The sequence below is a fragment of the Macaca nemestrina genome, chromosome 18 (genome assembly GCF_043159975.1).
Source record: "Macaca nemestrina isolate mMacNem1 chromosome 18, mMacNem.hap1, whole genome shotgun sequence".
NCBI lineage: Eukaryota > Metazoa > Chordata > Mammalia > Primates > Cercopithecidae > Macaca > Macaca nemestrina.
The window spans coordinates 57,191,544-57,210,656 of record NC_092142.1 but is presented as its reverse complement, the minus strand read 5'-3'; the positions used below and the strand labels follow the sequence as shown (position 1 = coordinate 57,210,656).

The following is a 19,113-nucleotide window of genomic DNA, read 5'->3' as shown; positions in this document are numbered from 1 at the left end:
CTTCTTGATATGTACTAAGGGCCAGTGTCTGGCCCAGGTCCTAGAAGGTGAAACAGGCTCATGAAGACTAGATCTGTTATCATGTAGTCCTTATTTCCATGATGAAACATATTTCTAGGCCGGGCGTGGTGGCTTACACCTATAATCTCAGCACTTTGGGAGGCTGAGGCAGGCAGATCACTTGAGGTGAGGAGTTCGAGACCAGCCTGGCCAACATGGGGAAACCCCGTCTCTACTTAAAAAAAAAAAAAGTAGCTGGGTGTGGTGGTGGGCACCTGTAATCCCAGCTACTTGGGAAGCTGAGACAAAAGAATCGCTTGAACCCAGGAGGTGGAGGTTGCAGTAAGCCGAGATTGCGCCACTGCACTCCAGCCTGGGCGACAGAGCCAGACTCCATCTCAAAAAGAAAAGAAAAGAAAAGAAAAAGAAACATATTTCTGAATTTTACAGACCTAGACTTCAAATGAGCACTGTAAATATCAAAAGGCAATGCTTAGGCCAGCATATCTGCCCGGGGCCATGCGGCCTCTCAACAGCCATTACCCCTGCAAGCCCATGTAACAACCAGCCAGCGCCACATGGATTGTGTCAGAGGATGCTGCGCGGTTGCTGCCCCTGCCCGACACCGGCCTCACGGGCCAGCACACCCCAGGTGGGCCGGCCTAACCACCTTGCGTGGCCACAGCAGGGCTATCTACCTTTGCAGTGTATGGTTGTAAAAATGGGTGACCCAGAAAAATGCCTTTTAAACTATTTTGAAACTTCTAATATTGAGGCTCCTGCATACGCATAGTCTTCTATGGTGTAAACCCTATAGCTGTCACTGGGGCAGGGAACAGAGCTGAGCCGTCCCTTGGCTGAGCCAATGTGGGGAGGCTTCCAGGAGGAGGGGTTTTGGGGAGCTGTGTGCCAGTCTAGAGGTGACTTGTTTAGGGATGATGCTTAAGGCACGGAGGGGAGTGGAAGGTGGCTGGGGCCCGGGAAAGATCCAGAACCAGAACATCTGCCCAGAGGCCCACGGCCTTCCCAGAGCCAGGCTGGCCAGCACAACCAAGGGCAGGGAGGATGGGATGCAGCCACAAGATGAGGCCCCAGGCTTGCTGGGAAGGTACTAGGGTGGAAGGGGGCCTCCACCAGCCATAGAGTCAGCCAGTACTGTAACTTCCCAAGGGGTCTACCTTGCCTGCTGCCTAGACAGAGCTAATTAATCAAGACAGGGGAATTGCAATAGAGAAAGAGTAATTCACACAGAGCCAGCTGTGCGGGAGATCAGAGTTTTATTATTACTCAAATCAGTCTCCCCGAGCATTTGGGAAGCAGAGTTTTTAAGGATAACTTGGTGGGTGGGGGAAGCCAGTGAGCCAGGAGTGCTGATTGGTCAGGGATGAAATCATAGGGATCAGATCAGATGAGCCAGTTTACTGATCTGGGTGGTGCCAATTGATCCATCAAGTGCAGAGTCTGCAAAATATCTCAAGCACAGAGCAGATTAGGGAAGGTCAGAATCTTGTCAGAATCTCCAGCTGCATGACTCCTAAACCATAATTTCTAATCTTGTGGCTAATGTTAGTCCTACAAAGGCAAGCTAGTCCCCAGGCAAGAAGGAGGTCTGTTTTGGGAAAGTGCTGTTACCGTCTTTGTTTAAACTATAAACTATGAACTAAGTTTCTCCCAAAGTTAGTTCAGCCTACGCCCAGGAATGAACAAGGACAGCTTAGAGGTTAGAAGCAAGATGGAGTCAGTTAAGTTAGATCTGTTTCACTGTCTCAGTCATTAATTTTGCAAAGGCAGTTTCAATAGCAGCCCCAAAGCTGTTGCCTTCCCTGGACTCAGCTCATCAGACGCTAAACTCTGTGCTTTCTGGTGCCCAGTCTGAGCTCTGCGGACACCGTACCTGCCCTGGGGAGTTGACACTTGGCGGGGACACGGACACTGCCCCCAGCTCCCCGGGTTGGTGCCCCCTTCCCTCAGCCGCTGCAGCTGTGAGCTGCCAGGAGCTCGAAGCTCTCCAGAGGACGCCTTTGGTTGATGAGAGCCGTGCTGCTGGACCTGCCCAGGAGGTTATGAGCGATGGTTGAAGGCCAGCAGTGTGGGTTGGGTGGGGGTGCGGGGTGGGGCTGTAGAGCAGCCTAGTCCCCTTGCCTCTTGATTTCACAGCCTCTTTGGTGCCATTCGTGCCCTGAAACTCCCCTTCAGATCAGGCTGGGGCAAGATTTCTCCCAAAACCATATCTTGGCCCAGCCCTGCCCTGCTTCTCACTCTTACAGTTTTCTTGAGATCACAGTAAAACTCCTGCACAAGAATTCCCATCTCTGGCTCTGTTTCTGGGGGACTTGATGCCCACAAACTTGGCGATCTCTCCCACTGAATGTACATCAGAGGTGGTGGGGAGTGACAGGGCACAATGGCTCACACCTGTAATCCCAGCACTTTGGGAGGCCAAGGAGAGCAGATCACAAGGTCAGGAGATCGAGACCATCCTGGTTAACATGGTGAAACCCCGTCTCTACTAAAAATACAAAAAAAATTAGCCGAGTGTAGTGGCGGGCACCTGTAGTCCCAGCTACTCAGGAGGCTGAGGCAGGAGGATAGCGTGAACCTGGGAGGCGGAGCTTGCGGTGAGCCAAGATCCCGCCACTATACTCCAGCCTGGGTGACTGAGCAAGACTCTGTCTCAAAAAAAAAAAAAAAAAAAAAAAAGAGATAATGGAGAGTGTGGCCCAATCTTGAGGGCACAGGAAAGCCTCCCAGAAAAGGTGACGTTTGAATTTGGGTCTTGAAGGTTCAGTAAGAATTGCCCAGTGGGCTGGTCCAAGTCCAATGGTGTTTACAACTAATCAGTCACAACCAGTAGCAGATTTCTTTGTTCCTTCTCTTCTCTCACTGCTTCACCTGACCAGCTTAAAAAAAAAAAAAAAAAGAAAAGAAAGAAAGAGAAAAAATGGCCAGGTGCAGCGGCTCACGCCTGTAATCCCAGCACTTTGGGAGGCTGAGGCAGGCAGATCACCTGAGGTTGGGAGTTCGAGACCAGCCTGACCAACATGAAGAAACCCCGTCTCTACTAAAAATACAAAATTAGCTGGGCTTGGTGGCTCATGCATGTAATCCCAGCTACTCCAGAGGCTGAAGCAGGAGAATTGCTTGAACCTGGAAGTCAGAGGTTGCGGTGAGCCAAGATCATGCCATTGCACTCCAGTCTGGGCAACAAGAGTGAAACTCCATCTCAAAAAAAAAAAAAAAAAAAGGAATTGCTCAGTTGAAAGTTGCCTGCTATGTTAGATAAAGCTGCCTGCTGTAATTGCTGAAGATGAGGGGAAGACAGGTTAGGAAAAGGAGCAGCCTGAGCAAAGGGCCTGAGACAGGGAGAGGCAGGGCACAGACAGGAAGAGATTGGACCTGTGGCTGGAGGGCAGGGATATGGAAGGGAGGTAGGAGATGAGATTAAAAAGGAATTTAGGCTGAGCACTGTGGCTCAAGCCAGTAATCCCAGCACTTTGGGAGGCTGAGGTGGGTGGATCATTTAAGGCCAAGAGTTGACATGAGCTTGGTCAACATAGTGAAACCCTGCCTCTACTAAAAACTACAAAAATTAGGCCAGGCATGGTGGCTCACACCTGTAATCCCAGCACTTTGGGAGGCTGAGGTGGGTGGATCACTTGAGGTCAGGAGTTTGAGACCCGGCTGGCCAACATGGCGAAACCCCATCTCTACTAAAAATACAAAAATTAGCCAGGTGTGTGTCAGCCTGTACTCCCAGCTACTCAGGAGGCTGAGGCAGGAGAATCACTTGAACCAGGGAGGTGGAAGTTGCAGTGAGCCGAGATTGCGCCACTGCAGTCCAGCCTGGGTGACAGAGCAAGACTCTGTCTCAGAAATAAGGAATTTAGTGCCAGCACAGAGAGAGAATGCCTGTCACCATGTAAGCCAGGAGCTGTGAGTTCACACCACCCACCACCCCTCTGTCTTGCACACACACAGTCGCGGCTGATGGACCGTCACACTCTTTCTTGTTGAGCCCAGACAGAGCCTCAGAATCCTCAATGTTGTGCCCTGGCAGGTTCTATCTACTGATGGAATTATCACGAGGTGACACCCATTGACTGTCCCTGTCCCGGGCCAAGCCCAGGCTGGACCTATGAGATGTGGGCTGAGTCCAGAGGCCTCCTGAAAATGGGCCTGAGTACAGTAGGGGTCTCTCTGGGGAAGCATCCATTGTGGCCCATAAATAGGTTAGGCGGTCAGGAAACGGGAAATCCTGAAACACAATGAGCCCTGCTGTGCAGGGGTTTCCTCCGGGCTGAGGGCCGGACTGAGGATTCTTCTTGGGCCAAATGCCTTGCTGAAGCAGGACTCCTGTTTGCTGGCCCCAGGCACCAGCTCTTCCCACAGCTCTCAGGGGGACTCAAGGCCCAGCCTCACCCCACCCAGCCCAGTGAGGGCAGCTCAGGACAGCCCAGGACGAGCCAGGACAGGCAGGGTCCCACTGAGGGGACAGCGATTATCCGCTCGGTTCCCAGCTGAGCCCTGGCACCAGGCACTGGTGGGAGCTGCTGCGGTAGCCAGGTGGGGGCCAGGGAATGGATGAACCCCCTCCAGGGTCAGTGAGTGCTTCTGCCAGGCCTTCCAAGCCCAGGGGCCTGCACACCTCTAAAGTCTGTGTCTGTGGACCTGTCTCTAACCAGGGCTCCCCAAGGGCACAGTAAGCCCCAAACTGACCCTCCCTGGACCCCAACAACAGAGGCATAATGTAGTCCCTCAATAGAGAACCAGGTAGCCTATAAAACTATGCTCTAGAAAAATTCTATTAAATAGGCAAGTAACAAAACACAAAGTCCTATAGGATCCCAATGCTGTTAAAATGCAAACAACAGGCTGGGCGCGGTGGCTCATGCTTATAATCCCAGCAGTTTGGGAGGCTGAAGTGGGCGGATCACAAGATCAGGAGTTCAAGACCAGCCTGGCCAATATGGTGAAATCCTGTCTGTACTAAAAAATACCAAAAAAATTAGCCGGGCTTGGTGGCAAATGCCTGTAATCTCAGCTACTCAGGAGGCTGAGGCAGAAGAATTGCTTGAACCCGGGAGGCAGAGGTTGCAATGAGCCGAGATCACACCACTGCATTCCAGCCTGGATGACAGAGTGAGACTCCTTTAAAAAAAAAAAAAAAAGTACAAACAGCAATCTGTGTTCGTGTGTGTATACATGCATGTGCACGGAAAAGGCAGGAAGGAGAAGCGTCACATGTCAAGGTAGTGGGGATTATTATTTTCTTCTTTGTGCTTTTCTGGACTTCCTAAATTTTCTACAGTGAACTTTGTAATCATTTTAAAAAAGGAAAAAAAAAAAAAAAAAAGAAAAAAAGGCTGGGTGTGGTGAGGTGCGCCTGGAGTCCTGGCTACTTGGGAGGCTGAGATGGGAGGATCACTTGAGCCCAGGAGATAGAGGCTGCAGTGAGCTATGATCATGCTACTGCATTCCAGCCTGAGCAACAGAGCAAGAGTGTCTAATAATAATAATAATAATAATAATAATAATAATGTTTTTAAAGAAAAAAACACCCGAATCCTACAATACCTGTTTTCTTTTAAGTACCATGTTTACAAATAATTTTTAAAGCAGTAGGGAAATAAATGCTGATAGAGACTGTAACACTGAGGGGAAAACAGGATGCGACATTGTATACATGGTATGTAAAGCAGGGGATGCTCAGGACAGGAGGGGACAGGAAGGAAGCACACAAGATTAGAGTCACTGACTTCAGGGGGGCCATCGCCACAGGCCCCGTCATCTATAGCATAGGACAATGCCCACACCCTTGCATACACTGCATACCACTAGTTTTTTACAGTTTTGGCAATCCAGTGCATGGAACGTAGTGTCTTGTAATTTGCACATCCTTGATCACTGAGCCTCGTGTTTCTTCCCAATGCTTCATTACAAAAATTTTCCGCATGCAGAAAAGTGGAAAGAATTGTACAATGGGCCGGGCACAGTGGCTCATGCCTGTGATCTCAGTACTTTGGGAGGCTGAGGCAGATGGATCATGTGAGCCCACAAGTTCGAGACCAGCATGGGCAATGTGGCAAATCCCTGTCTCTACTAAAAACACAAAAAATTAGCCAGGAGTGGTGGCATGTGCCTGTAGTCCCAGCTACCAGGGAGGCTGTGGTAGGAGAATCATCTGAGTCCGGGGAGTTGAGCCTGCAGTGATGTAGTGAGCCATGATCACACCACTGCACTCCAGCCTGGGCGACGGCAGTGAGACTCTGTCTCAAAGAAAAAAAAAAATTTATAGTGAACACCCATCTACCCACCATATGGGTTCTGCAACTAATATTTTACTAGATTTGCTTTAGCACATATCTATCTGTCCATCCCTATTTTTTAAATGTATATTTCATTGTAAATTACAGACATCAGACACTTCGTCCCTAAACACTTGGGCATGCATATTATTCACTAGAATTGAATATTTGTTCATAGTTCTTCCCCCACCCCAGGTAAATTTTACATATGGTAATGTAACAATTTTTTTTTTTGAGACGGGATCTCACTATGTTGCCCAGGTTGGTCTCGAACTCTTGGCTTTAAGCAATCCTCCCACCTTGGCCTCCCAAAGTGCTGGGATTACAGGCATGAGTCACCACGCCTGGTCTGGTAATGTAACAATCTTAAGTGTGTCATTTGATTAGTGATGACAAATGCATACACCTGTGTAACCCAGTTCCCTGTCATGATACAGAACACGATCCCCAGAAAACTGCATCCCCACCACCTGCTATCTAGTCAATATCTAACCCACCACTCTCCTGAGGCAATCAGGAATGCCTGACTGCTCTTACGTTTTCATCATAGATTAGTTTTGCCTATTCTGAAACTTCCCATAAATGGAATCATGCCACTTGTGCCTGTTTGTCTGGCTTCTTTCATTCGACATTATGTCTGTGAGGTTTATCCATTTGTGATAGTCATTGCAATAGTTAACTACTATTGTTAAACAGTGTTTCACTGTATAGATAGACACATTGTTTATTCATTCTCTTGTCAATGGACACCTAGTCTGCTTACATTTTTACTTATTATTAATAAAGCTGCTATAAGCACATTCATATACAAGTCTTTTTGTGAGCACGTTTTTGTGTCTCTTGGGATGCAATTTCTCTAGGAATATAATTGAGCCAGCCTCTTTTCATTTTTTTTTTTTTTTTTTTTTTGAGACAGAGTCTGGCTCTGTTGCCCAGGTGGGAGTGCAGTGGCCTGATCTCAGCTCACTGCAAGCTCCGCCTCCTGGGTTCACGCCATTCTCCTGCCTCAGCCTCCTGAGTAGCTGGGACTACAGGCACCTGCCACCACGCCTGCCCAATTTTTTTCTTTTTTGAGACGGAGTCTTGCTCTTTTTTTTTTTTTTTTTTTTTTTGAGACAGAGTCTCGCTCTGTCGCCCAGGCTGGAGTGCAGTGGCCGGATCTCAGCTCACTGCAAGCTCCGCCTCCTGGGTTTACGCCATTCTCCTGCCTCAGCCTCCCAAGTAGCTGGGACTACAGGCGCCCGCCACCTCGCCCGGCTAGTTTTTTGTATTTTTAGTAGAGACGGGGTTTCACCATGTTAGCCAGGATGGTCTCGATCTCCTGACCTTGTGATCCGCCCGTCTCGGCCTCCCAAAGTGCTGGGATTACAGGCTTGAGCCACCACGCCCAGCCGAGACGGAGTCTTGCTCTATCGCCCAGGTTGGGGTGCAGTGGCTCGATCTCGGCTCACTGCAAGCTCCGCCTCCCAGTTCACACCATTCTCCTGTCTCAGCCTCCCGAGTAGCTGGGACTACAGGCGCCCGCCACCACACCCGGCTAATTTTTTGTATTTTTGGTAGAGACGGAGTTTCACCATGTTAGCCAGGATGGTCTTGATCTCCTGACCTCGTGATCCACCCGTCTCAGCCTCCCAAAGTGCTGGGATTACAGGCATGAGCCACCGCACCCGGCTGAGCCAGCCTCTTTTCATGTTTGTTAGACACTTGAATTTCTTTTTCTTTTGCCTATTTCTTTTTCTTATTGGTTTGTAGGAGCACTTTGATTGTATAGTGTTGGACCCTAAGGATGCAAAAGAAAAAAATCTTAAGGCATAGTCCCTGCCCTCAGAGCACCCATAGTTTAGCAGGGTAGACAGATGGGGACATAACTGGGATGTGATGGGGTGGCTGCCGTGCACTCATTTATTCCTTTGTTTATTTAAACTGAAAGTCCAACCGTGTCACTCATCTGCCGTACCTCACTCCAGGTAAAAGCCAACAAGGCTCTACAGGATCTCACATCATCTGGTTCGCTGCAGCTGCTCTGACCTCACTCCCCACCACTGTCACCGTTCAATCAGCTCCAGCTGCTGTGGCTCCTCATTTTTCCATAACTCACCAAGCACAATCCCTGCCTCAGGGCCTCTGGCCATGCCAGTCCCTCTTCCTGGAACATTCCTCCCCAGAGGGCCACATTATTTTCTTCCTGTATTAGTCTCCCACGGCTGCCATAACAAATGACACAAACGTGGTGGCCCAAACAAAATAATTTCATTCTTTTACAGTTCTGGAGTCCAGAGTTCCAAAATCACTCCCCTTCCAAAGGCTCCAAGGGAGAATTCCAGCATCTTCCAGCTTCTGGTAGCTCCATGTTCCTTGGCTTATGGCTGCCTCTGTCTTCACATGGCCCTCTCCTCTCCATCTGTCTTTCCTTTGTGTGTTTCTTATAATGACACTTGTTGTTGGATTAGAGTTCACCTGGATAATCTATCATCTAGAGATCCTTAACTACAAGAACTCTTTTCCCAAATAAGATTGCATTCAAAGGTTTTGGGGACTAGGATACTGACGTATCTTTTTGGGGGCCACCATCCAACCCACCACAGTCCATTCTCAAGTGCCCCCAAATTCATGAGTGAAATACACTGACCCCATCACAACATCCCCTAAGTCTCCATCCATTAGTTTGTTGTTGTTGCTGTTGTTGTTTTCAGATGAAGTTTCACTCTTGTTTCCCAGGCTGGAGTGTGGTGGCATGATCTCGGCTCACTACAAACTCCACCTCCCGGGTTCAAGTGATTCTCCTGCCTCAGCCTTCTAAGTAGCTGAGATTACAGTCATGTGCCACCACACCTCGCTAATTTTTGTATTCGTAGTAGTGACGGGGTTTCACCGTGTTGGCCAGGCTGGTCTCGAACTTCTGATCTCAGGTGATCCACCCACCTTGACCTCCCAAACTGCTGGGATTACAGGTGTGAACCACCACATGTGGGCCCATTACAGTATTAACTCAAATCCAAAATTTCATCTAAAGATAATTATCTCAAAAAAGTCCCTTATCTCATTAGTTAATTAGGAATGGGTGAGAACTGGGATATGTTCTATCCTAAGGCAAAATTCCTCTCCACCTATGGACGTATGAAACTAGGAAAAAAATTACATGCGGCCGGGCGCGGTGGCTCAAGCCTGTAATCCCAGCACTTTGGGAGGCCGAGACGGGCGGATCACGAGGTCAGGAGATCGAGACCATCCTGGCTAACACAATGAAACCCCGTCTCCACTAAAAATACAAAAAAATTAGCCGGGTGTGGTGGCGGCGCCTGTAGTCCCAGCTACTCGGGAGGCTGAGGCAGGAGAATGGCGGAAACCCGGGAGGCGGAGCTTGCAGTGAGCCAAGATCGCGCCACTGCACTCCAGCCTGGGCGACAGAGCGAGACTCCGCCTCAAAAAAAAAAAAAAAAAATTACATGCTTCCAAAATATCATGGGGGACAGGCATAGGACAGATATTTCCATTCCGAAATGGAGAAAGCAGAAGGAGTATAAAGGTTATGAGTCCCAAGCAAGTCCAAAATCCATCAGGGCCAATTCTGATAAGTTCCAAGGCCTGAGGATGATTCTCTTCGGCTCAATGATCCACTCTCAGCAGCCCTGTCTAGCCCAGTTGCTGTCTGTAGAATTTTGCGGGTCCGATAGCCTTCTTTCATTTTGTCTTGTCTCCATCTCTTTCAGTCTAAGCTGGCATTGTTTCTGCTGGTATAATACTTCCAAAAACCTTGTGGGTCTCCCATGTATTTAATAGGGATTCATGCCATTAGACAAGAGGCACCTCCATATATATTTCCTGGTTGAGTTCATCTCTATTTTATCCCTGGCTTCTGTGAAAATGGTTGAGTAAATGCATAAGTCACATACCTAATCTCTTCAGCACAAAGTTCTCTAGATACATTTTTGTTTCTCTCTCTGCAGCACGCTTTTCCAACAGTAAATTTCCTCATTTTAACATCCTTTGCAATCTGGATAGGCCAAGAAACTTTTAAATCCACAAGCACTGTTTCCTTTTTGTTTAACAGTTCCTTCCTCAGTTTATTTCTTTCATCTCATATTTGAAGCCACAAGGATAAATCAGGCCATACCTTTAACACTTTGCTTGGAATTCTCCTCACTAAGTTCATTGCTTAACAAGTTCTACTTTCCACACAACAGTAAAACACACTTCAGCCAAGTTTTCTGTCACCATATAAACACGATCTCCTTTCCTCCAGTTTTCTTTCTTTCTTTTTTTTTTTTTTTTTTTGGCGACAGTCTCGCTTGGTCACCCAGGCTGGAGCGCAGTGGCTGGATCTCAGCTCACTGCAAGCTCTGCATCCCGGGTTTATGCCATTCTCCTGCCTCAGCCTCCCGAGTAGCTGGGACTACAGGCGACCACCACCTCGCCTGGCTAGTTTTTTGTATCTTTTAGTAGAGACGGGGTTCCACCATGTTAGCCAGGATGGTCTCAATCTCCTGACCTCGTGATCTGCCTGTCTCGGCTTCCCAAAGTGCTGGGACTACAGGCTTGAGCCACCGTGCCCGGCCTCCTCCAGTTTTCAATAACATGTTTCTCATTTCTTAGCTGGTCACAGTGGCTCTTGCCTATAATCCCAGCACTTTGGGAGGCTAAGGTGGGAGGACTGCTTGAGGCCAGGAGTTCAAGACCAGCCTGGGCAAAATAGGGAGACTCTCTCTACAAAAAATAAAAAATTAACCAGGCATGGTGGTTTGTGCCTGTAGTCCCAGCTACTCAGAAAGCTGAGGTGGGAGGATTGCTTGAGCCCAGGAGGTTGAGGCTGCAGTGAGCTGCGATCACACCACTGTTCACACCAGCCTGGACAACAGAGCAAGACTGTCTCAAAAACAAAACAAACCAAAACAGAACAAAACGATGTTCCTCTTTTCCTTCTGAACTCTCACCAGAAATGCCTTTAATGTTCATATTTCTACCAACATTCTGTTCATAACTATATATTATTTGCGCTTATGGAAGTTTTCACTTCCATGCTCCTAATTTCCTTCTGAGCCCTCAACATCAGCATCTTTTCTTTTTTTTTTTCTTTTTCTTTTTCTTTTTTTTTTTTTTTTTTTGAGATGGAGTCTAGCTCTGGCACCCAGGATGGAGTGTAGTGGTTCCATCTCAGCTCACTGCAACCTCCGCCTCCTAGGTTCAAGTGATTCTCCTGCCTCAGCCGCCCGAGCAGCTGGGATTACAGGAGCCCACCACTACTCCCGGATACTTTTTTGTATTTTTAGTAGAGACAGGGTTTCACTGTGTTGATCAGGCTGGTCTTGAACTCCTGAACTTGTGATCCACCTACCTCGGCCCCCCAAAGTGCTGGGATTACAAGCGTGAGCCACTGCACCCACCCAGAATCTTTATTTTATTTTATTTTATTTTATTTTATTTTATTTTGGAGACAAAGTCTCGCTCTGTTGCCCAGGCTGGAGTGCAGTGGTGTGATCTCAGCCTCTGCCTCAGCCTCCCCAGTAGCTGGGATTACATGTGCCCCCACCACGCCCAGCTAATTTTTATATTTTTAGTAGAGATGGGGTTTCACCATGTTGGCCAGGCTGGTCTCAAACTCCTGACCTCAAGTGATCCGCCTGTCTCAGGCTCCCACAGTGCTGAGATTACAGGCATGAGCCACTGCACCCAGCCAACATCAGTATCTTTAATATCTCTATATATATATAGATATTTTTACCAGCAGTCTACTTAAGGCAATGTAGGCTTTTTTCTATATGTACCTCCAAATTTTTCCAGCCTCTACCCATTATCCAATTCCAAAGCTATTTACTCATTTTAGGTATTTGTTACAGTAGCAACCCACTCCTAGTACCAAAATCCACATTCGTTTCCAGGACTGTGCTGCGGTTTGGGTATGGATTATTTGGCCCTGCCTAGTCTCATGTTGAAATCTGATCCCTAATGCTGGAGGTTAAGGCCTGGTGGGAGGTGTTTGGATCACAGGGTTTGATCCCTCGTGAATGGCTTGGTGCCATTCTTTTTTTTTTTTTTTTTTGAGATGGAGTCTTGCTCTGTTGCCCAGGCTGGAGTGCAGTGGTGCAATCTCGGCTCACTGCAAGCTCCACCTCCTGGGTTCCCGCCATTCTCCTGCCTCAGCCTCCCGAGTAGCTGGGACTACAGGCTCCTGCCACCATGCCTGGCTAATTTTTTTGTATTTTTAGTAGAGACAGGGTTTCACTGTGTTAACCAGGATGGTCTTGATCTCCTGACCTTGTGATCCACCTGTCTCAGCCTCCCAAAGTGCTGGGATTACAGGCATGAGCCACTGTGGCTGGCCTGGCTTGGTGCTATTCTCATGGAAGTGGGTGAGTTCTCATTCAGTTCCCGTGAGAAGCGCTTGTTGAGAAGAGTTGGGCGCCTCCACCTCTTTTTCTCCATTTCACTCTCACCACGTGATCTTTGTATGCTGGCTCCTCTTAGACTTCTGCCATAAGTGGAAGCAGCACAAAGCCCTCCCCAGATGCTGAGCAGAGGCCAGTGCCATGCTTCTGGTACAGCCTGCAGAAGTGTCAGCTTAATAAACCTCTTTTCTCAATAAATTACCCAGCCTCAGGTAATCCCCCATGACTACACAAAGGGACTAAGGCAGGCTGCCATGTCAAACTACCACAAACTTGGTGACTTAAGAACAGAAATTTATTCTCAGTTTTGGAGCCCCAAATTCCTAGATCAAGGGCCACACTTCCTCTGAAGTCTCTAGGGGAGAATCGTTCCTTGTCCCTTCCAGCTTCAGGTGGCTCCAAGTGTTCCTTGGCTTGTGGCTGCACCACTTCAATCTCTGCCTCCATCTTCACCTGGTCTTCACCTTTCTGTGTATCTCCGTGCGTGTCGTGGTTTTTTTGTTTTGGTTTTGTTTTTGTTTTTAAAGATGAAGTCTTGCTCTGTCGCCCAGGCTGGAGTGCAGTGTTGCGATCTCAGCTCACTGCAACCTCCGCCTCCTGGGTTCAAACGATTCTCATGCCTCAGCCTCCGGAGTAGCTGGGACTACAGGCTCACACCACCATGCCCGGCTAATTTTTGTATTTTTAGTAGAGCTGGGGTTTCACCATGTTGGTCAGGCTTGTGTTGAAGTCCTGACCTCAGGTGATCCCTTGCCTCAGCCTCCTTACAGGCGTGAGCCACCGCACCCACCCCTCTGTGTGTTTTTCTTATGAGATACTTGTCACTGAACTTAAGGCCCACGTGAATAATCCTGGATGATCTCATCTTGAGATCCTTAATGGCATCTTCAAAGACCTTTTATTAAATAAGGTTACATTCATAGGCTTTGGGTAATAGGATGTGGATGCATCTTTTCAGGGCCACCATTCAACCCTCTACACTTCCTAATCTCCTGCAGGCCTTTACTAAAAGATGATCTTCTAAGGAAGACTTTGCCTGATCACATTATTTATTTATTTGTTTATTTATTTATTTTGAGATGGAGTCTCACTCACTCTGTTGCCCAGGCTGGAGCACAGTGACATGATCTTGGCTCACTGCTGCCTCTGTCTCCCAGGTTCAAATGATTCTGCCTCAGCCTTCCAAGTAGCTGGGATTACAGGCACCCACCACCATGGTCGGCTAATTTTTTTTTTTTTTTGAGATGGAGTCTTGCTCTGTTGCCCAGGCTGGAGTGCAGTGGCACGATCTCAGCTCACTGCACCCAGGAGGCAATCTCCACCTCCTGGATTCATGCTATTCTCCTGCCTCAGCCTCTCGAGTAGCTGGGACTACAGGCATGTGCCACCATGCCCAGCTAATTTTTGTATTTTTAGTAGAGATGGGGTTTCACAATATTAGCCAGGGTGGTCTCGAAATCCTGACCTCAGGCAATCCACCCACGTTGGCCTCCCAAAGTGTTGGGCCTCTGAGTAGCTGGGACTACAGGCGTATGCCACCATGCCCTGCTAATTTTTGTATTTTTAGTAGAGACAAGGTTTCACCATGTTAGCCAGGCTGGTCTCGAACTCTTGACCTGAGGCAATCCACCTGCCTTGGCCTCCCAAAGTGTTGGGATTATAGGTGTGAGCCACCATGCCCAGCCTAATTTTTGTATTTTTAGTAGAGATTGAGTTTCACCATGTTGGCCAGGCTACTTGAACTCCTGAGCTCAAGTGATCTGCCCACCTCGGCCTTCCAAAGTGCTGGGATCACAGGCATGATCTGTGTGGCCAACTGCATTATTTAAAAGCATACCCTCCCTCCACATTCCAGCCCTCCCTGTCTATATTAGTTTGTTATCATGCTGCTAATAAAGACACACCGGAGGCCGGGCAATTTATAAAGGAAAGAGGTTTAATAGACTCACAGTTCCACCTGGCTGGGGAGGCCTCACAATCATGGTGGAAGGTGAAGGAAGAACAAAGGCACGTCTTACATGGTGACAGGCAAAAAGAATGAGAATCAAGTGAAAGGGGTTTTCCCTTATAAAACCATGAGATCTTGTGAGACTTATTCACTACCATGAGAACAGTATGGGGGAAACTGCCCCCCATGATCCAATTATCTCCCACTGGATCCTTCCCATAACAGGTGGGAATTATAAGAGCTACAATTCAAGATGAGATTTGGGTGGGGACGCAGCCAAGCCATATCACTGTCCTCTCTCCTGGTTTGATTTTTCTCAGTAACACTTACTCTCAGGCACACCATGCGTAGTTCACTGATGTATTGATTTTCATGTCTGTTTCCCTACTAGAATATAAACTCCATGAAAATAGATTGTCTCTGTGTTGTTCTTTGCTGTATTCCCAATGCACAAAACAATCCTGGGAACACAGAAGACATTCAGTAAATAACAGGAAAGAAGAAATAAATGACTGATCATAGTGAGTGCCAAGTTCTGCATTAAATAGAAGGATACAAACAGTGCGGTAGGAACACAAAGGAGGGATCGGTGGTTCTGGTTCTGTTTGTGTGTCTTGTAAGCATCACAAAGAGGACATACCTGAGCTAAACCAAGTGGGAATGGGGAGTGTTGGGGCTCTCCAGAGGCAAGAAGAGCGAAACCAAGATCCAGAGTGTGTCTGGGAGAGGATGAGGAGGCTGCTGCCACTGGTCAATGGCCTGTAGAGAAAGAAGGAGAGAAAAGGGAAGGAATGGTGCAGGTGAGGCAGGGGCCTCTTTGGCCTATGGGCTGCCAGTCTCCCCAGGCTTTGCTGCTGTGAACCTCCATGATGGGAGAGAACATCCATGTCTGGGCACCTCCCGGTAGGAGATGCAATTTGGTGATTCCTCCCCAAAAATATCTGAAACAGGGAAGCCCCACAGTTACTCTCAGTGACCACATATGTCAAGGTGCCTTGGTACACTGGTCAGCCCTCTATTGTTTGCAAGCAACTGAAGCCCAACTCAGACTGACTTCAGCTTAAAAGGGCACTTATTGGTCCCGGTATCTGAACAGTGGCGAGGTAGATCTCACTTTAGGCCTAAGTGCATCCAGGGTTCAGTGTCACCAGTAATCCGTCTCACTTCCCCTGCAGGGACTCTCAGGCAGGCCACATCTCCAACACGCACACCACTCAGCCAGGCGGGATGGCATGCAGTAGTTCTGAATCTACAAGCCCATCAGAAAACCACCTTTCTGGTGGGCCCGGTGACTCACTCCTGTAATCCCAGCACTTTGGGAGGACTAGGCGGGTGGATCATCTGAGGTCAGGAGTTCGAGACCAGCCTGGTCAATATGGTGAAACCCCATCTCTACTAAAAATACAAAAATTAGTTGGGCGTGGTGCTGGGCACCTGTAATCCCAGCTACTCAGGAGGCTGAGGCAGGAGAATCGCTTGAACCCAGGAAGCGGAGGCTGCAGTGAGCCAAGATTGTGCCATTGCAAGGTTAGCTTTGATGGGGCACGGCACCGTTGGGTCATGTGGTCATCTTTGAACCAATCACTATAGCCAGCAGGGTGTAATCTGCTGACTGGCCAGGCCTGGATCACGTGACCAGCCTTGCATCTGAGAGGTCAAGCTAACCCTTCCCCCAACCAAGGGGACTGAAAACTCAGCATGGCTTTGATTCCTCCAAGGAAAATCCAGGTACTGGTATGAGAAGAAGGCAGGATGGGTTCTGGAAAGCCATGAGCCAGAAACAGCTCTTGTCACTGGGCCTGTGGCTAATATGAAATGAGCTGCTGGAACACACTTTGCTGCATCAGCTGGCTCTCTCATTCACTCAAGAAGACACACTGGGGAGACATGATTTTAGGGTGTGGCTGATACAGTCAGGCCCCTGCCTTTACTGGCCCAAGTGTGCTGGCCCAACTCCCAACTGCCAGCTCCTGCATTTGTTTTTATTTATATTTATTATTTATTTAGAGACAGAGTTTCACTCTGTCACCCAGGCTGGAGTGCAGTGGTATGATCTCGGCTCACTACAACCTCCACCTCCCGGATTCAAGCGATTCTTCTGCCTCAGCCTCCCTGGTAGCTGGGACTACAGGCCTGTGACTCCAAGGCCAGTTACTTTTTGTATTTTTTGTAGAGATGGAGTTTCGCTGTGTTGGCCAGGCTGGTCTTGAACTCCTGACCTCAAGTGATCTGCCCGCCTCACACCCTCAGAGTGCTGGGATTATGGGCATGAGTCACCATGCCCAGCCACATATATACTTTAAAATCACATATTAGGTACAACTTTAGAAATGTAGCTTTGTTCCCTCTGTCATATTCCATTAAATGAGTATGTCTATATTTTACATTACTCTCTGCACATGCATCCGCCCTCTCTTCGTCATTGTCACTGTGCTTACTCTCTGAGTGTCTCTCAGCTTTCCACTGTCACTGCCATCTAAGTGTTTGTAACACCTAAGATGCTGTCCCTGGAAATTTAACACAAGTCACAATTATCTACTTGCAAAATATTACGTCCTGCAGGTATATTTCATTTTTTCATATACATAAACCATTTGATGAATTTTCACAAATAGAACCCATTCTCTGGGCGAGGTGGCTCACGCCTGTAATCCCAGCACTTTGGGAGGCTGAGGCAGGCAGATCACGAGGTCAGGAGATCGAGACCATCCTGGCTAACACAGTGAAACCCTGTCTCTACTAAAAATACAAAAAAAATTAGCCTAGTGTGGTGGCGGTGCCTGTAGTCCCAGCTACTGGGGAGGCTGAGGCAGGAGAACGGCGTGAATCCAGGAGGTGGAGCTTGCAGTGAGCCGAAATGGTGCCACTGCACTCCAGCCTGGGAGACAGAGCCAGACTCGTCTCAAAAAAAAAAAAAATAAATAAATAAAAGAAACAGAACATGCCCAGTTCGCCAGAATGCCCCTCATGCTCCTCCTGGTCACTATCCCCCACCACAAAGGGAAACACTGTCTTTACTTGTAACATCACTGGTTGGTTTGGCCTGTTGTTGTTTTTCTCTTTTGACTTCATTTCTTTCTCTTTCATTCTCCTTTCTGTCTTCCCCCTTCGTTCCTTCCCTCTGTCCCTCCCTTCCTTCCTTTCTTCTTTATCTCTTTCTACTTTTCTTTCTCTCTCTCTCTTTTTTTTTTTTTTTTTTTTTTTTTTTTGAGACAAGGCCTCACTCTGTCGCCCAGACTGGAGTGCAGCGGCGTGATCTCGTCTCCAACTCGTGATCTCGTCTCCAACTCGTGATCTCGTCTCCACTCGTGATCTCAGGTGATCCATCCGCCTGGGTCCCACGAAATGCTGGGATTACAGACGTGAGCCACCACGCCAGGCCTTGACTTCATTTCTTTATTTATGATATAGAGTTTTGTTTTGTTTCCTTTCCTTTTTTTTTTTTTTTTTTTTGAGACAGAGTCTCGCTCTGTCGCCCAGGCTGGAGTGCAGTGGCGCGATCTCAGCTCACTGCAAGCTCCGCCTCCCGGGTTCAAGCAATTCTGCCTCAGCCTCCCAAATAGCTGGGATTACAGGCGCCTGCCACCGCGCCCGGCTAATTTTTTTTGTATTTTCAGTAGAGACGGGGTTTGCCCATGTTAGCCAGGATGGTCTCGATCTCCTGACCTCGTGATCCGCCCGCCTCAGCATCCCAAAGTGCTGGGATTGCAGGCGTGAGCCATCGCGCCCGGACTTGTTTTTCTTTATTTTTTGTTTTTATATAGGTTTCTCTTAAAATATGTTTTACATTGTGGTTTTTATATATTTTTAAAGTTGCAATTTTATCCATTTTTAGAATGAATTTAATGGTGTTAATTTCATTCATAGTGTTGTACAACCATCGCCACTATTTCCAAAACTTTAAATCACCCTAGAGACTCTTTAACCATAAAGCAATAACTCCTTATTTCTCCATAATCCCAACCCCTGGGAACTTCCAATCTCCTTTCTATCTCCATGAATTTTCCTATTCTAATTAATTTTTTTTTTTTTTTTTTTTTTTTGTAGAGAGATGATTTCACCATGTTGCCCAGGCTGGTCTTGAACTACTGGACTCAATTGATCCACCTGCCTCGGCCTCCCAAAGTGCTGAGATTATAGGCATGAGCCACCCCACAGGCTGCATTTGCCTATTCTAGGTAGTTCTCACAATATTTGTTCTTTTGTGTCTGGTGTGTTTCCCTTAGCATAATGTTTTCAAGGTTCGTCCATGTTGTAGCATGTATCAGAACTTCATCACTTTTATTGCTTTCTATAGCTGGATCACATTTTATCTGTTCATGGACACTTGGATTGTTTTTACCTTTTACCTTATTTAGTCTGTTTTTGGTTTGTTTGTTTGTTTTGAGTCAGAGTCTCGCTCTGTCACCGAGGCTGGAATGCAGTTGCATGATCTCGGCTCACTGCAACCTCCGCCTCTCAGGTTCAAGCGATTCTC

At 47.8% G+C, this 19,113-nt stretch overlaps 1 long non-coding RNA gene across 1 annotated transcript; it reads right to left on the bottom strand.

Moving 5' to 3' along the window:
* Nucleotides 1–1,270: 1,270 nt before the first annotated feature.
* On the bottom strand, nucleotides 1,271–17,808 carry LOC105491517 (uncharacterized). The gene is made up of 3 exons (XR_011616161.1): nucleotides 17,655–17,808; nucleotides 15,277–15,395; nucleotides 1,271–1,461 (listed from the first exon to the last, which is right to left on the bottom strand). It is a non-coding gene; the product is annotated as an uncharacterized lncRNA (long non-coding RNA).
* Nucleotides 17,809–19,113: the final 1,305 nt, after the last annotated feature.